The following is a 17928-nucleotide window of genomic DNA, read 5'->3' as shown; positions in this document are numbered from 1 at the left end:
TTTTCGCATCCATTCTGTTAGTCTACTTTCTTCATTGGGGAATTGGGACCATTAATATTGAGAGGTATCAATGACCAATTGATTGTTGATTGCTATTATTTTGTTGGTGGTGTTCCTAGTGGCGGCAGCACTGGTGGCGATGGTGTGTGTGTATACACACTCACATGCTTCCCTTCTATTGGTTTTGCTGATGTGAGATTATTTATTTCCTGTGTTTTCATGGGTGTAATTAACCTCTTTAGGTTGGAGTTTTCCTTCTAGCACTTTCTATAGAGTTGGATTTGTAGATAGATATTGTGTAAGTTTGACTTTATCATGGAATATCTTTTTTCTCCATCTGTGGTGATTGAGAGATTTACTGGGCATAGTAGTCTGGGTTGGTATCTGTGGTCTCTCATAGTCTGCAGCACATCTGATCAGGCAGTTCTGGCTCCGTTTGTTACTTGGTCTTTTCCCCTTGCAGTTTTTAATATTCTTTCTTTGTACTGAATGTTTAGTGTTTTGATTATTATATGGCAAGGAGACATTCTTTTATGGTCTAATATATTTGGTGTTCTGTATGCTTCTTGTACCTTTATTTAGGTTAGAAAAATATTCTTCTATGATTTTGTTGAAAATATTTTTGGGGCCTTTGACATGTGTTTCTTCTTTCTCTATTCTTATTATTCTTAGTTTTGGTCTTTTCATACTGTCTGAGATTTCCTGGATATTTGTGTCAGGAATGTTTTTGGTTTACTATTTTCTTTGACCAATGTATCCATTTCATCTATCATATCTTCATTGTCTGAGATTCTCTCTTCCATCTCTTGTATTCTGTTGGTGAAGCTTGCCTCTGTAGTTCCTGTTCAACTTCTAAATTTTGTCATTTCAAGAATTCCCTCAGGTTTGGGGGTTTTCTCTTTCTTTCTTTCTCTCTCTCTTTTTTTCTTTTTCTTTGAGCACTTTCATATATTTCCTTCCACTGTTTGTGTTTCTCTGGGTTTCTTTAAGGAATTTATCCATTTCCTCTTTAAGGATCTCTATCATATTCATAAAGGCTGTTTTAATGTCTTTCTCTTGTGTTTCACCTATATTGGAATATTCAGAGCCTGCTGGGTAAGATTTCTGGGCTCCAGTGGGCATATACTCTCTTAGCTATTATTGATTGTGTTTTCACACTGGCATCTAAGCATCTGGTATTGGGATGCTTATAGTTCTCAGTGCCAATATCTGGTTTTTCTTTGTTGGATTGTGTTTTGTTCCTTGGTTTCTGTCGCCTCTCTAAATTTTAGGAGAGTGTGGTGGCTGTGTGTTGCTTGGGAGGAAATTTTCTGTGGACCTGCTAGGTGTAGCCACTGGGGGTTCCAGATAAAATTGTGTTTCTAGGTATTTGGGAACTGACATTTAGGAATGGAGTTAGGCTAGGGGTCTGACAGGGTTCACAGAAGGGAAGAAAGCAGAGTGTTCCACCAGGATCTGGTTATAGGTCTCCTTGGAATTGGGGAAGAGAGTGAAGTGAGGTCACCTCAGAAGGTTTACTATAGCGTTGGGGATGAGACTGGGGTTTGGCTCTGAAGGAACAGAAGGAGAAGGGAAGATCTGCAGTCAGCCCTCCCGCTTCTCTGGCAGGAGCAGCCTATGGGCTAGCATGGAGTGCCTGCTGAAATTGGGAGCGGGGATAAAGCAAAAAGTTGGGGGGTGGAGGTTAAGGGGGAAAGGTCTGTGGAATCCATAGGCGATGTGGGCACAGGGGAATGGAAGGCTGCATGCAGCAGGTATTCTGTTGTAGAGCTAGGGATGAGACAGGGGTTTGGGTTTGGAGGAGAGGAAGAAGTGGTGACGGTCTTCAGTTAGCTTACCTGTTTCCCTGACCTGCTCAGCTGGTGTGATTCCAGGGAATGCCTGCTAGTGTTGGAGGCTGGGATAATGGGATAAGTAGGGGGAAGTAAAGTTGAAGGAGAAGATCTTTATGATCCATTGTGGACTGAGTCAGAAAGGAAAGGGAGACTGTAACAGGCGGTCCTCTATGGAGCTTGGGATGAGACGATGGGATTGGATCTGGAGAAGCAGGAGAGATGAAGATCTACATTCAGCCTACATGCTTCCCTGTCAGCAGTCTAAATCTGCATTATTGATAACCACTGTGGGAGTGATAATGACTAGAAAAGGAGGAGCTTCCTCTACAGTGAAAAATTAGCTTAATGATGTATTTCTCAGAACATGTTCCTACTCTGAGCAGTACATGAATGACTGACCTAGCAGTGGTCCATCTCACTTCTACCAGCTACTGTGTTCAGCTCATTATTTTCGGGATCAACCCTCAGACACAGTACACTGAGTGCACTCAGTAAAATTTTGACATGACTTGAAATCAGGTCAGGTTCTGGATTCTACTGAGGTTTTTCCATTTCCAACACAACCTCTCTAAGCTCACAGTTTCCACATTCTTCTATATTTGTCTTTCTGAATGATGCATGGGCTCTACAACTTGTGTACATCTCTATCTGGTATCCCCGTGGGCACTGAAACCTGGCTCTTCTTCAAATTGCCTGTCTGTGGATGGTGTTTTCCATGTGTTGTAACAGTACCCAATGACCAGATGTCTTGGTTTATTTGAACTGTCATAACAAGTACCATAAGCCTGATAGTTTTTTTTTTGTTGTTGTTGTTGTTGTTGTTTTTTTTTTTTTTTTTTTTTTTTTTTGGTTTTTTCGAGACAGAGTTTCTCTGTGTAGCTTTGCACCTTTCCTGGAACTCACTTGGTAGCCCAGGCTGGCCTCGAACTCACAGAGATCCGCCTGCCTCTGCCTCCCGAGTGCTGGGATTAAAGGCATGCGCCACCACCGCCCGGCTTGCCTGATAGTTTTAAAACAACATATTTGGATTTCTAGTAGTTCTAGAAATGGGTCATCCAAACACCAGCAGATCTGGTGTCTTGTGAGACTCAGCTTCCTTGATTATGAATGGTACCTTCTTTTTGTATCCCCCTGTATCAGAAGTAAAGGATGGACATCTCTAATATTTCTTTATAAGGGCACCAATTCTATTTACCTAATGAATGGTGTTCACAATCTAATCATCTCCCTTCTCAAGGACTACCTCCTATCATTATACTAGAGTTTCAAACTATGAATTTTGGATGGATGTAGACATTCAGCCCAAAGGGACAGCATGCCTATCCTGGTTATTTTTAACTGTCAACTTGACAAAACCTAGAGTTATATCCAAGGAGAACTTCCTTTGAGGAATTCTCTAGATCAAAATGCCCTGTTGGCATGTCTCTGGGAGATTGTCTTGTTAATTGATATAGGTGGGCTGTCTTAGTTGCTTTTCTATTGCTGTGACAAAACACTGTGACCAAGGCAACTTGTAAAAAAACAAGTACGTATGCTCAACTGTGTTCATAGCAGCACTATTCATAATAGCCAGAACCTGGAAACAACCTAGATGCCTGTCGACTGAAGAATGGATTAAGAAAATGTGGTACATATACACAATGGAGTACTACTCAGCAGAGAAAAACAATGACAGCATGAAATTTGCAGGCAAATGGATGGAACTAGAAAATATCCTGAGTGAGGTAACCCAAACCCAGGAGGACAAACATGGCATGTACTCACTCATAAGTGGATTCTAGATATAAAGCAAAGAACAATCAGACTGCAACCCACAGAACCAGGGAGGCTACATATCAGGGGGAACCCTAGGATGACTGTGGCTTATAATAAGTTTTGTTTTTTCTCAATCACTGGGCAAGCCTCAGTGAAACATTTCACTGTTAGGATAAGAATTTGTACTGTATAAAGCTGATAATCAAATTAATTGATTAATTAATTAATTAATTAATTAATGGTTGTGGGAGGGTGCAGCCCACTGTGGGCAGTGCCAGCCCCAGGCAGATGGTCCTGGGCTGTATAAGAAATCCGGCCGAGCAAGCCATGGAAAGCAAGCATGTAAATAGCTCTTCTCCATGGTTCCTGCCTGTGGCCCTGCTTTGGCTTTCCCTGATGACAGACTGTATCCTTTGAGCCAAATACACCCTCCCCTCCCTAAGTGGCTTTAGGTTATGGTGTTTTACCATTTTACCACAGCAACGGGAATCTAACTATGGTGTCAAGCTTGGCAACAAGCACTTCCTCCTGCTGAGCCATCTGGCCAGCCCCTACTTCTTATTGATGAAAAAAATGGGCGTTGGGGATTGTATTTTAATGATTCAAAAGCATCTCTTTCTTGAGCAAAAAATTGTATGGTAGCAATATGTGTAGAGAGCATAAAAGTACAAAATATATAAAATGTTTATAACATCTAGGTCCTCCACAGCCAGGTCAGACCTCATGAAAAAGACGGTTCTTCGGGCAGGATGTCATAAAATAGAAAGGAGCAACATGGCCCAGCTCTGACTGCTTTCTCTCCTGGACCCTGCCTTGAGTTCACATCTTGACTTCCTTTCATGATTGACTGACTGATTGGGATGATTACATCAAGTAAGCCCTCTCCTCTCCATGTTGCTTTTGGCCACGGTGTTTATCTCAGCAACAGAAAGCTAACAAGGACAGTTTTACTCCCTGCCCCAGCCCGCTGGGACAGCCATTCTCATCAACTTGATGGGATAGAGAATCACGACGGACACAAAGATCAGGGTGTGGGCTTGAGGAATTATCTAAAGTAGCTTAACCGAGGTGGAAAGACTCATCCTAAGGGTGGACAGTAACATGATATGGGCTGCAGTTCCAGACTAAATAAAGAGGGGGAAATAAGCTGGACTGGTGCCTCCCTTCTCTCTGCTTCCTGTCTGAGCACGTAATGTGAGCAGCTTCCTCCCACTCCTGTTTCCATGACCTCCCTGTCAGGATGAACTGCATTCAAGTACTGCTTCGAATATCTCACTGGCTGCATGTAGACTCCCACAGTGGCGTGCACACGGTCCTGTCATTTATATCTCACTGACTGTATGTAGACTCCCACTGCGGCATACATCCGATCCTGCCATTTGTTGCTCCCCGCACACAGCTTTTTCTCCATGATGTATAGCAGTGCTGGGGAACCTAGGACCCCATACGTACTTGGCCAGTGTTATCCTACAGCACTAGATCCTCAGCCATTTTATTTTTCGTTTTGAGGTAGATTCTCACTCAGTTTCTCTGGCTAGCCTTGTGCACATTCCTTTAGCCCAGACTGCTCTTGAACTTGTGACCTCTGGTGTAGCTGAGATGACTGACAGACCTCTGCTGTCAGGCCTGTGGTGGTGTCAGGTCTGGCAGCATAGCTATGTCTTAAGATGTTCCAGCTTCCAAGCAAATAAACAGACTACTCTTTTAACTTACTCTGGATGTGGAAGCTTTTATGCTCCTCAATCTGGAACTCTGTTGCCCTGACCCCACCCAACTGGTTCCTCATCTCTTGATCAGCAGACCTAAAAGAAGCCACCATCCCCACCCCAGCTGCTGATGTCAGCATTGCAGGGTGACCACAAGAAGCTGGGCCTTGCTCACGGACTGCACCTGCCAGCATAGGATACTGACAGTATGCAAATAAGCAAATTCCTCTTCCCAGAGCAACCTGGTCTGCTGACTACTGAAGGGGAGGAGCAGGCTAGATGAGGAGGGCTGACTGTGGGCAGGAGCTCTCTGAAGAAGCAACACACAGCAGAAGCGAGGACACAGGTAGGGAGTGAGGAAAGAGCCCCTGGATTTACACATGCAAATGGACTGAGGTTGCAGCAGACAAGCATCCCATGTTCCAAGAGGAAGCATGGTGGGGTAGACATAACCATGTAGGGCTGGGATGTGCTGCAGACTGCAATGACTTTAAGGTGAGACCTAATCTCTTGGGAACTGGACCCACAATGCTAAGGCCCACCAAAGTTGGCAGAGGTTCACATTGTGGCTGCCTTTTCCATCAACTGGATAACGACACACCAACTGACCTTTTGGACAGCACCCACCTCAAGATTTGTCGGTTAGTCTAACCTTCAGACATGAAGCTTCCCAGGGGAGGATGGACCTTACGATTGAACATTTTCCACAGGAAATGGGGATAATGTGGATCCCAGCAGCGGAGTCTCTGATAAACCCAGGCGAAACTCCTGCCAGAATCCTTGCTTCAAAGCCAGAGTCAGGTAGAGCCTTCTTCAACTTCTCCTGCCCATGAGTATCTCTCCTTCCTCCTGAGGTTCCAGCATTTGGGAAGCTGGGGCAAGAGGACTGCCATGAGTTCAAGGCCTGCCTAGGCTATGTAGCAAGGCCTGTCTCCAAAACCAAACACCCCCCACCAAATATGTATGCACAAAAGGAGCCCGAGAGATGCTAGGTGACCATCACATTCCCTTTCTCTTGGGCCAGGAAGCAATCTGTGATCACGGGTCCTGACTTACATGCCACCATGTCTTATTTTGGCCATTACAAGTGAACCAACTTATTGAAGAGCCCGGGTGTCCCCACTGGCCAAGTCATAGCCTGGCATCTTATTTTTCAGACCCATTCAGAACAAAGGGCTTGGAGGTAGTGTCTCAAGATGGAGTTCAGTATAGTGGAGGCCTGGACCCTGGCACAATCCCAGCACTCAGCCTGTACATGGGAGACACCTGTTCCTTGGGGCATTAACTTTTACAAGACGATCACCAGGTACAGACACTGACCTATACTGAAGTCCTTTGAAGAAACCACATTGGTGTTGAAGATCCTGTGGGCTAATGATGACAACTCTGTGGTCCTCAAGAGACAGAATGTGGCAGGTAGAGAGCCAAAATTAACTTTACATTTACTGCCCTAACCCTGACAACCCTGAGACTAGCAGGTGAAGCTCCTGAGACTCGTTGTTAAACTTAGCAGACCACCAGCTCCCATCAGCCCCCATGTCTATACGGTCATCAGAGAGTACCCAAGACGGGTGGAAGAGAGGTCCCCGCTGTGCTATTAGTGGCCTACCCAGTGCACCAACCAGTGACTGCTTCTGGTTCTGTAGCTGTAAAAGTCCATGGATCCATGTTTCTGAGTCATGATCACTCATATTTGGCTATGAATAAATGCTTTCCTCCCTTGAAAAAGAAGTAAAAAAAAAAAAAAAAAAAATGTTTATAACAATCTAGTAATAAAAAAACAAATAATAGTAGTAACAAGCAATAACATTATGTCCGTATTGTGGATATGTCTATAAAACAACCAGTTATATATTTTTGTACTGTGTACCATACTGTGTGCTCCAGTAAATGTCCATTTGTGGAAGTGTATTTATTTTATATGGCACATGACGTTAAATGCAAAAGGAGCTAGGATTCTGTAGTTCCCATGAGTTCTGATGTGCTTTTGAGATGACTGTGGACAACCGTGAGCACACCTCAATTAAAAAGTATTTCCAAAACAAAACAAACAAGTACTTAACATTTGGGGTTCATATTTACAGAGGGTATTAGAACCCTTGGCAATTACTGCAGGGAGCATGGCAACAGGCAAGGCAGGTGTAGTGTGAGAACAGTAGCTGAGAGCTTCCATCTGGTCCATAGCAAGAGTCGGGGAGGGGGGAGGGGAGGGAGGGAAGGAGGGAGAGTGCACTAACTAGGAACTGCATGGGATTTTGAAATCTCAAAGCCCACCCCCCAGTGACACTCCTTCAACCAGGCCACATCTTCTAATCCTTCCCAAATACCAACTGGGGACCAAGCACCCAAATATATATGCCTACGGGGAAATTCTCCTTCAAACCACCACAGGGGCCCAGCCCACCTTGGTTAGTACCATTCTCTAGGCAAGTGATCCTGGGCTGTATAAGTAACCTGGTTGAGCCTGAGCCTGAGATAGCCATGCATAAAGAAGCGTTTTCCTGTGATGTCTGCTATTACTTCCTCAGCTGTGAGTGAGTTCCTTAGAGGCAATGCTGTGGGGAAGAGCAAACAAACGTGCTTTCAGGTTCCTGCTTGAGTTCCTGCCCTGACTCAGTGGTGGACTATAACCTGCAAGCGAAGGCCAAAGAACCATTTCTGCTCCTAAGTCGCTTTGGTCAGGACATCTTATCAGAGCAGTAGAAGGGAAACTAGAACAATCGCATGCTGCATCTAGATGTAAGTTACCAACATACACAGTTTCAGATCCAGCCCTCACAGGATCTTGTGAAATAGGCTTTCTCCTTCCTTCGTCCAATCTCAAATTCCAATATAGGGTCCTTTTTGTCTCTTATTCTAAGAGGCTACTGAATATGCACCACCCTCTCACTCCTATGTGCTGAAATTCTACTGACCACAATGGAAAGTAATTTGAGGCCCAATAGCAAATTTCTGCTCAGGCTACACATTGTGGCACGCATCTATATTTCTGTAACTTGGGAGGTGGAAGCAAGAAGATCATGAGTCCAAGTAAGCCTGGACTAAACAGCGTGTACGAGTTACAGCTCTGGAGGGAAAGTGTCCTGACTTGTCTGGAAATCAGGCTTTACCTGAGGCTGGGGTGCAGTGGGGGGTGGGTCTTCTAGCAGGATATAGCAATCCTGCTCCTTCCTAGAGAGCCATTGCAGCTGAACTTTGCTCCGCCCTCCCTTAAGGGGGCTTCCCAGCAGAGCTCTGCTTCTCCTTTCTGGTCCAAGATGTTGCTTCCCCGCAGAAATGTAGCAATCTCCTCCAGCTCTGATGAAAAGTTGTTACTTTTTCTGTTCAGTCCCCCTAAGGGAAGTCTCAGCAAGGTTTTTTCTGCTCAGCGATTGGTTAGTTTTTCTGCTCAGGGATTGGTAGGTTTCATTGGTCAGGGGCAGAGTTGGCTCTGGTTTCAGGGCCAAATTATTTCTTTTACTGGTCCTTTTCAGCCTTTTGGCTCTAGTTTTAGGGTCAAGGCATATTTCTTTCACTGGTTCTGGTTCTAGGGCCAAAGTGTGTTTCTTTGGCTCTGGTTTCAGGGTCAGGATGTGTTTCTTAGGTTCTGGGTTCATGGTTAAAGTGTTTCTTTCACTGGCTTTGGTTTTAGAGCCAGGGTGGGTTTTTTTCACTGGCTTTGGTTTTAGAGCCAGGGTGGGTTTCTTTCACTAGCTCTGGTTTCAGGGCCAGGGTGGGTTTCTTTGGCTGGCCCTTTCCCCCTCCAGTGTGACCCTGTCTCAAAACAAACAACAGCAAATGCTCCAAAGCATTTGCTGTTCAGTGTGAGCCAGCTTTACCTCTTTGTACCCTAGGGAGATTCCAGAACACCCTCTTCTAAATCTCTCCACCACAGCTTTATCACAGAATCTGGATGCTTTTTACGTTGCCTCTGTGAAGGCCATAAAAAGCATTGATTGCCATTTTAATCCTCATTTGCAATAGCAAAGATGCTTTGAACAACCAAAATGCCTGTCAACAGAGGAATGAATACATATTGCATATAATGAATATATATTGCATATTGCAGTTTATTCAGGCAATAGGCCATTATTCAGTTCATTAAAAGGGCTGCATGCTGGTGTCCACCACACCACCGATGGTGCTCAAGAACAGGATGCAAACTCAGAGGGTCAAATGTAAAACATACTCCCCGTGCACTGGGGCTTTTAAAAATTCAAGAGGGCCACATGAAAAAGAATGTGGTGTTCTCTGAAGACAGAGATGACATAGACATACACGGGGACCTCAGGCCCATCACCAGAAGAAACTAGATTCTGCTGACAGTATTGGAAGGAATTTTTCCTCAGAACCTCCAGATAAGACCCTAGCCAGGTGACCTCAACCTTGTGAGACTCTAACTGAAGAATACAGGTGAGCTCATTTAGACTTCTGATTTACATAACTATGAGATAATGAATACTGTCTTGTTACTGCCTTTCTTGGCTATGCTAGCAATAAATATAAATAAAAATATAAATTAAAATTAAATGTGTGGTATTCTTTATATCTATATACACATATATACATATATACACATACATACAATGCATGTGAAAATGGCAGACACCATGTAGCTGGGAATGTAGTTCAGCAGTAGTGCCCTTGACTACAATCTACCAGTAAAGGATTAGAAGCATGGCTCAGCATTAGCGTCCTTGCCTAGAATCCCCCAGTGAGGGACTCGGGGTGTGACTCAGTGGTAGAGCAATTTGCCAAGCATATACAGGATCCTGTAGTACTACTTCAGTGAATCCATGGAAATAGAAATTATACTGGTGGTTGCAGGCATTATGATAGGAGGAAATAAGCATGCTTCCTCAGTGGGCGTAAGGTCTTCTCTTAGCACACAGAGAATGTTTTGCACCATAGAGGCGGTGGTTAAATAACACAGAATTGTAGCATAAATTCTAATTGGTCTTAACAATAAAAAGTTGGCATCAGATATGGGGGTAAATGCTCAAAGAGCAGAGAAGTAAAGCAACCAAGTCACCTCTGACCTCTACAGCTTCTCAGACTGAAAAGGGGCAGAGAGGCTGCAACACAGAATGGACTACTGTGATCTGTTTATGTTATGTTAATTTTGCCCCAGTAAAATAGTAGTGTGACTGGACTGGTGCAGGATTATAATCCCAGCGTTCAGGAGGTAGAGATGGAAGAACGGTGAGTTCTAGACAAGCCTGGCCATACAGTGAGACTGTGTAAAGTAATGTTAAGGCTGAGGGAATCAGACACTATCGTGTGATCTTTAAAGCCAAACTTCTCAGTGTTGTGGAATGTTCAACAGAGAAGACAACTAGGACATGGATTTAAGCCAATAGAAAGTATTTATTAGCTGGCCAGCAGCTACACTGGGTGTTCAGGATCCCAGCATAGCCCTGAACCTTTCTCAGGGTGAGCGTTTAAACACAAAAACCATATCCCAGGCTGACAAGAACAGTTATCCAGAAGCAGAACTACAGAAACCAAAAAGCAAGGTTAGTGCATTTGGAGACTTTCCTAGAACTATGGACTTTGATGGATTAGGTCTTTGTTTTGTTTTGGCTGGCAGTGCTGTCTATGTGATGAATTTTATGGTCTGAATGATACTTTCATCATGGAGTTAGTTGTGCTAAGGACTGGGGCCCTACTAAGGTCTAGGGCCCTATTACATTCTCCACTGGTCTTAGTGAATGAGTCAAATCATGGGCTCATCTTGCTCTCAAGGGGTGTAGTTGATATTAAGGACCATTAACTGCTAAATTGGCCATACAGTTTAAGACGCAGGGCTCTGCCATTAATCCAATCAGAATAAAAATTAAAGGTTCCCTGCCAGTGCTGATAGTAAATAGCTATGGGACCCAAGAGAACAGAGAATGGTATCATATGTCTTTTGTGGCTCTCTTTTTGAGTCTTTTTCCAACCATAGCAAGACGCTTTTTATCAATTAGCATGGAAACAACAGATTTTTCCCAAAGCCATAGATAATCCCCCTTATCTCATGAGAAGTAAATGCAAGCCTCTCCAACTTTGTAGAAACATTTCTACAAGTCAATCTAAAACTGTTGTTTTAATTCAGGAATTGATGTAAGACGCAATAATATGAAGTAGGATTTCAGTTGATTATGACAAGATAATAACTGGAAGAAGTCAAGGGCCTTCCAGAAGTCAAGCTACAACTCAAGGAGTCTTGGTGATAATGTTTTTTGATTATTAGCCATTTCCTGCTATGAATTTCTCGTGTGCTATTGTAGCTTTTCCATCATTCATTGGGTACAATTTCCCCTCTACTAAAGGAATATTTAGATAACCTTCTGTGCGGTAATGTAGTCAATATCCCTAATTTTAGGCCTTTCTGTCATTATTGTTATTAGCAGCATCTGGCCAGGACCATCCCTGGATGGACAAAAGTAACTTATCAGAGATACCTCTGTACTCTCTAAGAACAGATGTAAGCTTCAAAGGCTATCTGTTTGAGAAGGCCTGGTGGATGTGCTAATTAAGCTACTTTCCCCTTTCCAAAGTCTTACCTCTAGTTTTAGATCCACCTTTAACCATTAACTCAGAACCAAAGGGTTTCTACTTACAGGTACTTCAAGCTGACTCAGGCTGCCCAGCCACTGAGTACACTCTCACACCCTGCCAGAAAAACCTCAGTAGCTAAGATAGCTTGGACAGATAAGGGGACAAAGGAAAACAAGGCAGTTTTATTTCTACTCATCACTGATAGACTCCTGACACTTTAACTAATCACTTCTAAGAATATAGATGAGCACGTAAAATTCCCCTTGCTCAGAAATTAACCGAATTTAGCCCTCAGTTGATTCTATTCCCCATTAGTCACTTCCTTTTTGGGTTGCAGATGATGGCTGGCAATTACTTCTCCTTTGTGTGGATCATTGCACCTCCTTCTGACCCCCAGGGAATTCAAGCCTGGTGACCTTGCTTTAACCAGAGCATTGCTATTGCATGGGTGTATAACTGTAAACCTCAGAGACTTGGGAGGGTGAGACAGAGAAGAGAAAAGAGAATGGAGGAACTAGATGGGTAAGAACTGGAGAGGAATGAACTGAGATGGAGAAGAACTAGATTGAAGGACTAGAAGAGAGTACTAGAGGAATGAGATGGAAGATAAGGAAAAGCCAGATGGGGAAGAACAAGATGAGAAAGAAGAAGATGGGAAAGGAGCTGATATGGGAAAGAACTAGATGGATGAGAACCTAGATGGGGCAGAACTAAGATGAGAGAATTAAGATAGAACTTAGAGGGAACAGCAGATAAAGGTAGAGAGAAATCAGCAAGAAAGTAGCTAGGCATGAGAACAGAACTGAAGCTGTGTAGATAGAATTTTATTCCAGAGGAATAATGTAGACAGACAAAAGAGCTCAGTGTACTTAGATTCTTTCCCTGAAAATAATTTGTGCCATTTGTAGCTTCTCTTCTGGGACCCTGGGAAGAAGATTATTAAGGCTGAACCATAATAATTTTCAAGAAGAAATAAAAACTGAATATCTATAGGTTCTAATCAACCTATCCACTTAGTTTTTATCTCCCAGGAAAAAAAGCTAATATGCTAATGAGCCAATTCTTCTCTGACCAGGAGTGGGATGAGGACTAAAACAGCTCTTTTATTTTCTTTGTAGTCCAGGGTCCATATTAAAATGTATTTCCCTTATTTCCTGTTATATAGATATTAGAGGCTGAATGTGTACAAAGACACATAAAAGGGGTTTCTCAGTTTGGAAAGCATCAGAAAAGGCACATTTAGTCAAACCATTAGTATATACTCATTAGGTAGTCCCAGAGACCCAATAACATTGCTGTTGTCCATATGAGTTAACACAACCCACAAGGCAGAACAGCAGCCTTCAGAATAAGGGAGAGTGCCTAGGTTAAAGGTTTTGGATATTAGACAAGTTCCAGCCCCTTATAAGTCCTCTAATGCTGATTTGGGCTGCCCCCAGTCACAGTGAGTTTTGTCAGTCAATGGGCTGACAGTCTGGTTAGATCCTATCCCTATGTAGAGTAATGGGTGGAGGTCTAAGCACAACCAGCAATCCTGAGAGTTCTGCCCACTGCTGGTCTCTGCCCCTAGGAAGCAGTGGGGAGGTCTTCCAAACATAATCTCACAGTGGGGTAAATCCCTCGCTATATGGGGTGCAGTGGGCCCAAAACAAAGCAAAGGAAGGAGGTCTATCCATCCCTTGCTGAACTCTAATGACAGTTTTGTTAGAGTTTCTTTTAATGTCTTGTTTATTCTTTTTACCTGGCCAGAACTCTGAGATCGATACACACAATGAAGTTTTCTATGCCTAAAGCTTTAGCTAGTAATTGAAAAGTTTTGACTATGAAAGCTTGGCCATTTCTTGTATAATATTAAAAGCACCAGCCTTGATATTATACTTCCCAGGGGCTCAGAAGAGAAAACGAACCACGAGAATTATTTTCAGGAAATGAATCTAAGTACACTGAGCTCTTTGCCCGTCTACTTTATTCCTCTGAGATTATAGCGAGCACTACCCCAGTTATGGGGGAAGAATAATCACTCTTGATTCAGACTTGGTATAACACTCATTTATTCACACAGTAAGATTACAAGCAATATTTATCCCGTCTTCCTAATGGAAGCAGGAGTACCTCTCCAGGTGTACAGGTCCGGACTTGCCACGTCTGTTCCTCTGGATCTTGGGTCAGCCTTCCTCAGGTCAGCCACATCTGCACTGGGGACAGGATCTCACCTCTCTGGCGGAGGAGAGTCGTCTCACGCAAGGGCTTGACGAGCTCTGTTAGTCGGATCTGAGGCTTCATCTTTTATATTCTTTTCTGGCTAGGTTTCTAGTCTTATCCCTACTTCCACACATAGCTTATAGCTTATCACCACTCCATTTGTGGTTTACTTCCTTCCTTCTATTGCTTATCACTCCTGACCAGGGTTGTTCACCCTAGGCCTTACATGTTCCTTACAGAGATAAAATCCTATCTACACAGCTTCAGTTCTGTTCTCATACCTAGCTCCTTTCTTGCCTGATTTCTCTCTACCTTTATCTACTGTTCCTGTAAGTTCTATCTTAATTCTCTTGTCTTAATTCTGCCTCATCTAGGTCCTTCTCATCTTATTCTTACCCAGCTAGTATTTCCTTATCTGGCTCTTCCTCATCTTCCATCTCATCCACACATTCTCTCTGGTCAAAATCCTCTTTATCCCTCTCAGTTCTCTGTCCTCAAGTTCTCCACTCCTCTCTTCCTCTCTGTCTCCTTATACCTCTAGGATCCTCTCAAGTCTCTGAGGTGTTCAGTTATAAACTCAAGCAATAGCAATCCTCTGCCCCGAGCAAGGTCACCAGGCTTGAATTCTTATGGGGACATAAAGGTAGTAAGGATTTTCCTCAGGCAGTGACCACCAGGCTTTCTTTTGTAACCCAAAATGGGAGTGGTAAAAGAGGAGGTCAACTGAGTACTAATGACTGGTTAGTATATCAAAAAGGGGATCTATGTGCTCAGTCTACATTCCTAGAATGGTTAGGTAAGAAGTTATGGGTCTGTTAGTAAGGTTGTATAAGAAAGGTGGGTCTCACCCTAAATAGCACAAGAAATAAAAGGCTATCTGCCTGACCTAGTGGACAGGTGTTGTTTCATTTGGCCTTGGGTGCTTGATAGGCATTTTAGATAAATACACTGTTAGGAGTTCTTGGAAGCATGCATAGCATTACAAGAAAATCACTGTAGGAACCAGTTAATATATATACAAAAGCTAAAATATCACCAAGACTTCTTAAGCCATGGCTTGACCTTTGGAGAAGTCCTTGACTTTTCCAAATAGTAGCTTTTGTGATAGTAGCTGAATTCCATCACATTTTCTTGTGGCTTGCAGCAGCTTTGTCAGACCTCATGGCTGGGGGTGGGGCAGGAGTGGGGGGCAGCGGCGAGGCGAATCAGAGGACCAGTTCCTGGGGAAGCTTTAAGGCTACTATTTGAGCAGTTTCAGTCTAGGTGGAGAACATTTCTACCCACCCTGAAAAGCTATCTATAAAAACTAGCAAGTACTTTTATCCTCTTCTAAACAGGCCAGATCTTGGTGAAGTCAGTTTTCCTAGAGTTTGCCAGGGTTTTCCTCTCTGTCTTAGTTAGGGTGATGAAACACCATAACCAAAAGGGAAGTTGGGGAGGAAAGGGTTTATTTGACTTACACTTCAGCATTGCTGTTCATCAACTGAAGGAAGTCAGGACAGAACTCAAACAGGGTTTGAGCTGATGCAGAGGCCATGGAGGGGAGCTGCTTACTGGCTTGCTTTCCCTGGTTTGTTCAGCCCACCTTCTTATGGAACCCAGGACCAGCATGCCAGGGATGAGACCACCCATCATGGGCCAGGTCCTCCCCAACTTATTACTAAATGAAAAAATGCCTTACAGCTGGATCTGAGGCATTTCCTCAGTTAACGCTCCTTCCTCTGGTGACTCTAGCTTGTGTCAAGTTGACACACAAAACCATTCAGTCCACTCTCTTAAGACCCCTTCCTGGGTAAGGGCTTGCTGTTGTCAGTTCACCTGAGCACAAACTTGGCATCTGGATGAGACATCCCACAGTAGGCTCTCCAGTCTAGGTATAACATACTGTGATATGAGCAACTCAGAAAGTTTTGTGGACCCCAGATGAGTAGCCTGGTGAAGGTCAGTTACCAGAGTCCTTCCAGTTGTTTCAGGAAGAGTGATCTTTCCCCTTTGATACCCTCAACCAACTGGTAGGCTTAAGCTGTCTTTTTTTTTTTTTTTAAATTTATTTATTTGCATCCTCTATTCCTATTGATTATACCATGGAGTTTCAGACAGCACCAGGTCATCAGAATATCAACAAGCCCCACTGGCCTTTGGGTCATTTGTCAGGCAGCCAGGCCAGCAGCTGGATAGAGTCATCTCTTTGATTCCTCAACAGTGGAGGACAGCAATTTCTAAAAGAAGTCAGATAGCCTCTAGGGGGCAAGATTTTTTTTCTTTGTTTTTAATGTCCTTTCTCACAGTGCTGAGAAACCTTTTTCTCTATCAGTCATGCTGTGGACATGCTAGTAGTGAAAGCATTGCAACTGTCTGTGTGTATGGTTGTGTGATATTTTGATCGCACTCTAGCACTCCTGAGACGAACAATAAAGTTTACTTGGAATCACAAGGCACAGCTAGCTACTAACTGACCAAAATTGGCCATAGAGGTTTTAGAGGACTGAGGACATAGAGAGAGACCCAGAAAGTAGTAGGGTGGGCTTAGAAAGATTCTCAGCCCTTTTGGATTGAGGAAGAAGAGAGGAGGTCTCCGGTTGCTTCTCTGATTATTCAGGTTCTTACCCTAATATCAGACTCCTGAGTTTTTATTGATAAAGAATAATTGGATAAAGACTTCAGTGGTGGACTTGCCTTTTCCCAATTTGAGAGCCTGGGTCAGGTCAATCAGTTCTGCTCTCTGGGCTGAGGTACCCGGCTTGGGCCCCAGTCATTTTAGTTAGAGTAACTTTTGCAGCTCCCACCTACCTGGTTTCATCTTTCATCTCATGACAGTCATGGATGGACATCTGGGGTTGTCATCAGGCAAGAGGGTACACAGCAGTTGTCTCAAACCGGTATTGGATCACACAGGCATTAGATAGCCAGCATTCAGGTGTTCCTGGGCAGAGGACCTAAACCTTGTCATGGCATACTGTCGAGTATAAGATCTTGACCCGGAGTTAACTTGTTCATTTTCTTCATTAGACTAACGGTAGCTGCCACAGCTCTTAGACTGGTGGACTATTGTGTATGTCATAGGGCATTTCTATGGCCTCAAAGTTTGAGTTAAAACTCTACTTGTAATGTCTTTTTTTTTGTGAACAAACAGATGAAAAAAAATTTGAGAACCTGGGAGTGCTACAGCTGGAGCCAAAGTCAGAACCACTTTTAAAGCCCCAAATGCCATTTGTTTCACCTCAGTACAGATTGGGGGCTCAGTGCACCCCTTTGTGTTGGTGGGAGATGCCTTGCTCTTTCTACAGACTCTGTTATCTAGAGGCAGCAACACCTAGCTACACCTAGGAACTCTCAAACCTGTCTCTTCGTCTTTGGAGTTGGGGTCTGAAGGATGGCAGCAATTCTACTGTGAGTCAGGCTCCTTCTGCCTCCCTTCAGCTGGTAGCCAAGATAAGCAAGCTCTGATGTGCGAAGCTGGACTTTTTAAGCCAACATTCTGTAGCCTAAGGACTGTAACTCTTGCAGCAGACCCTCAGTGGCTTTTATTTTTTGTAATTTATTTTAGTTTTAGAGGCTAGGAGGAGGTTATTTCATATTGTAAGAGTATGGTCCTGGGAAACCTCTAATGGAAGGGCAGAATGTCAGTGTTTAGTGTCTCATCAAATAGGGTTGGAAAAGTTTTAAATCCTTGGGGCAACCTGATCCAGGTATGTTGCCCACTGTAACCTCCCTGTGGGTCTATCCACTTGAAAGCATAGATTGGTTGATTCACAGTGGTGTGGAGCATGAAGAAGTGTGAGATGTTTAGGAAGTGGTCAGGATGTGGCTACTGTGTTCCAGGAGTGGTAAAGAATGGGAGGCTAAGGAATGCATCTTTCAGGTCTAAGACAGTGTACACCTGTTTCTCTCGAACAATCAGACTCATG

This window comes from Peromyscus maniculatus, chromosome 1 (genome assembly GCF_049852395.1).
Source record: "Peromyscus maniculatus bairdii isolate BWxNUB_F1_BW_parent chromosome 1, HU_Pman_BW_mat_3.1, whole genome shotgun sequence".
Lineage (NCBI taxonomy): Eukaryota > Metazoa > Chordata > Mammalia > Rodentia > Cricetidae > Peromyscus > Peromyscus maniculatus.
Note: the sequence above shows the minus strand (reverse complement) of the source record.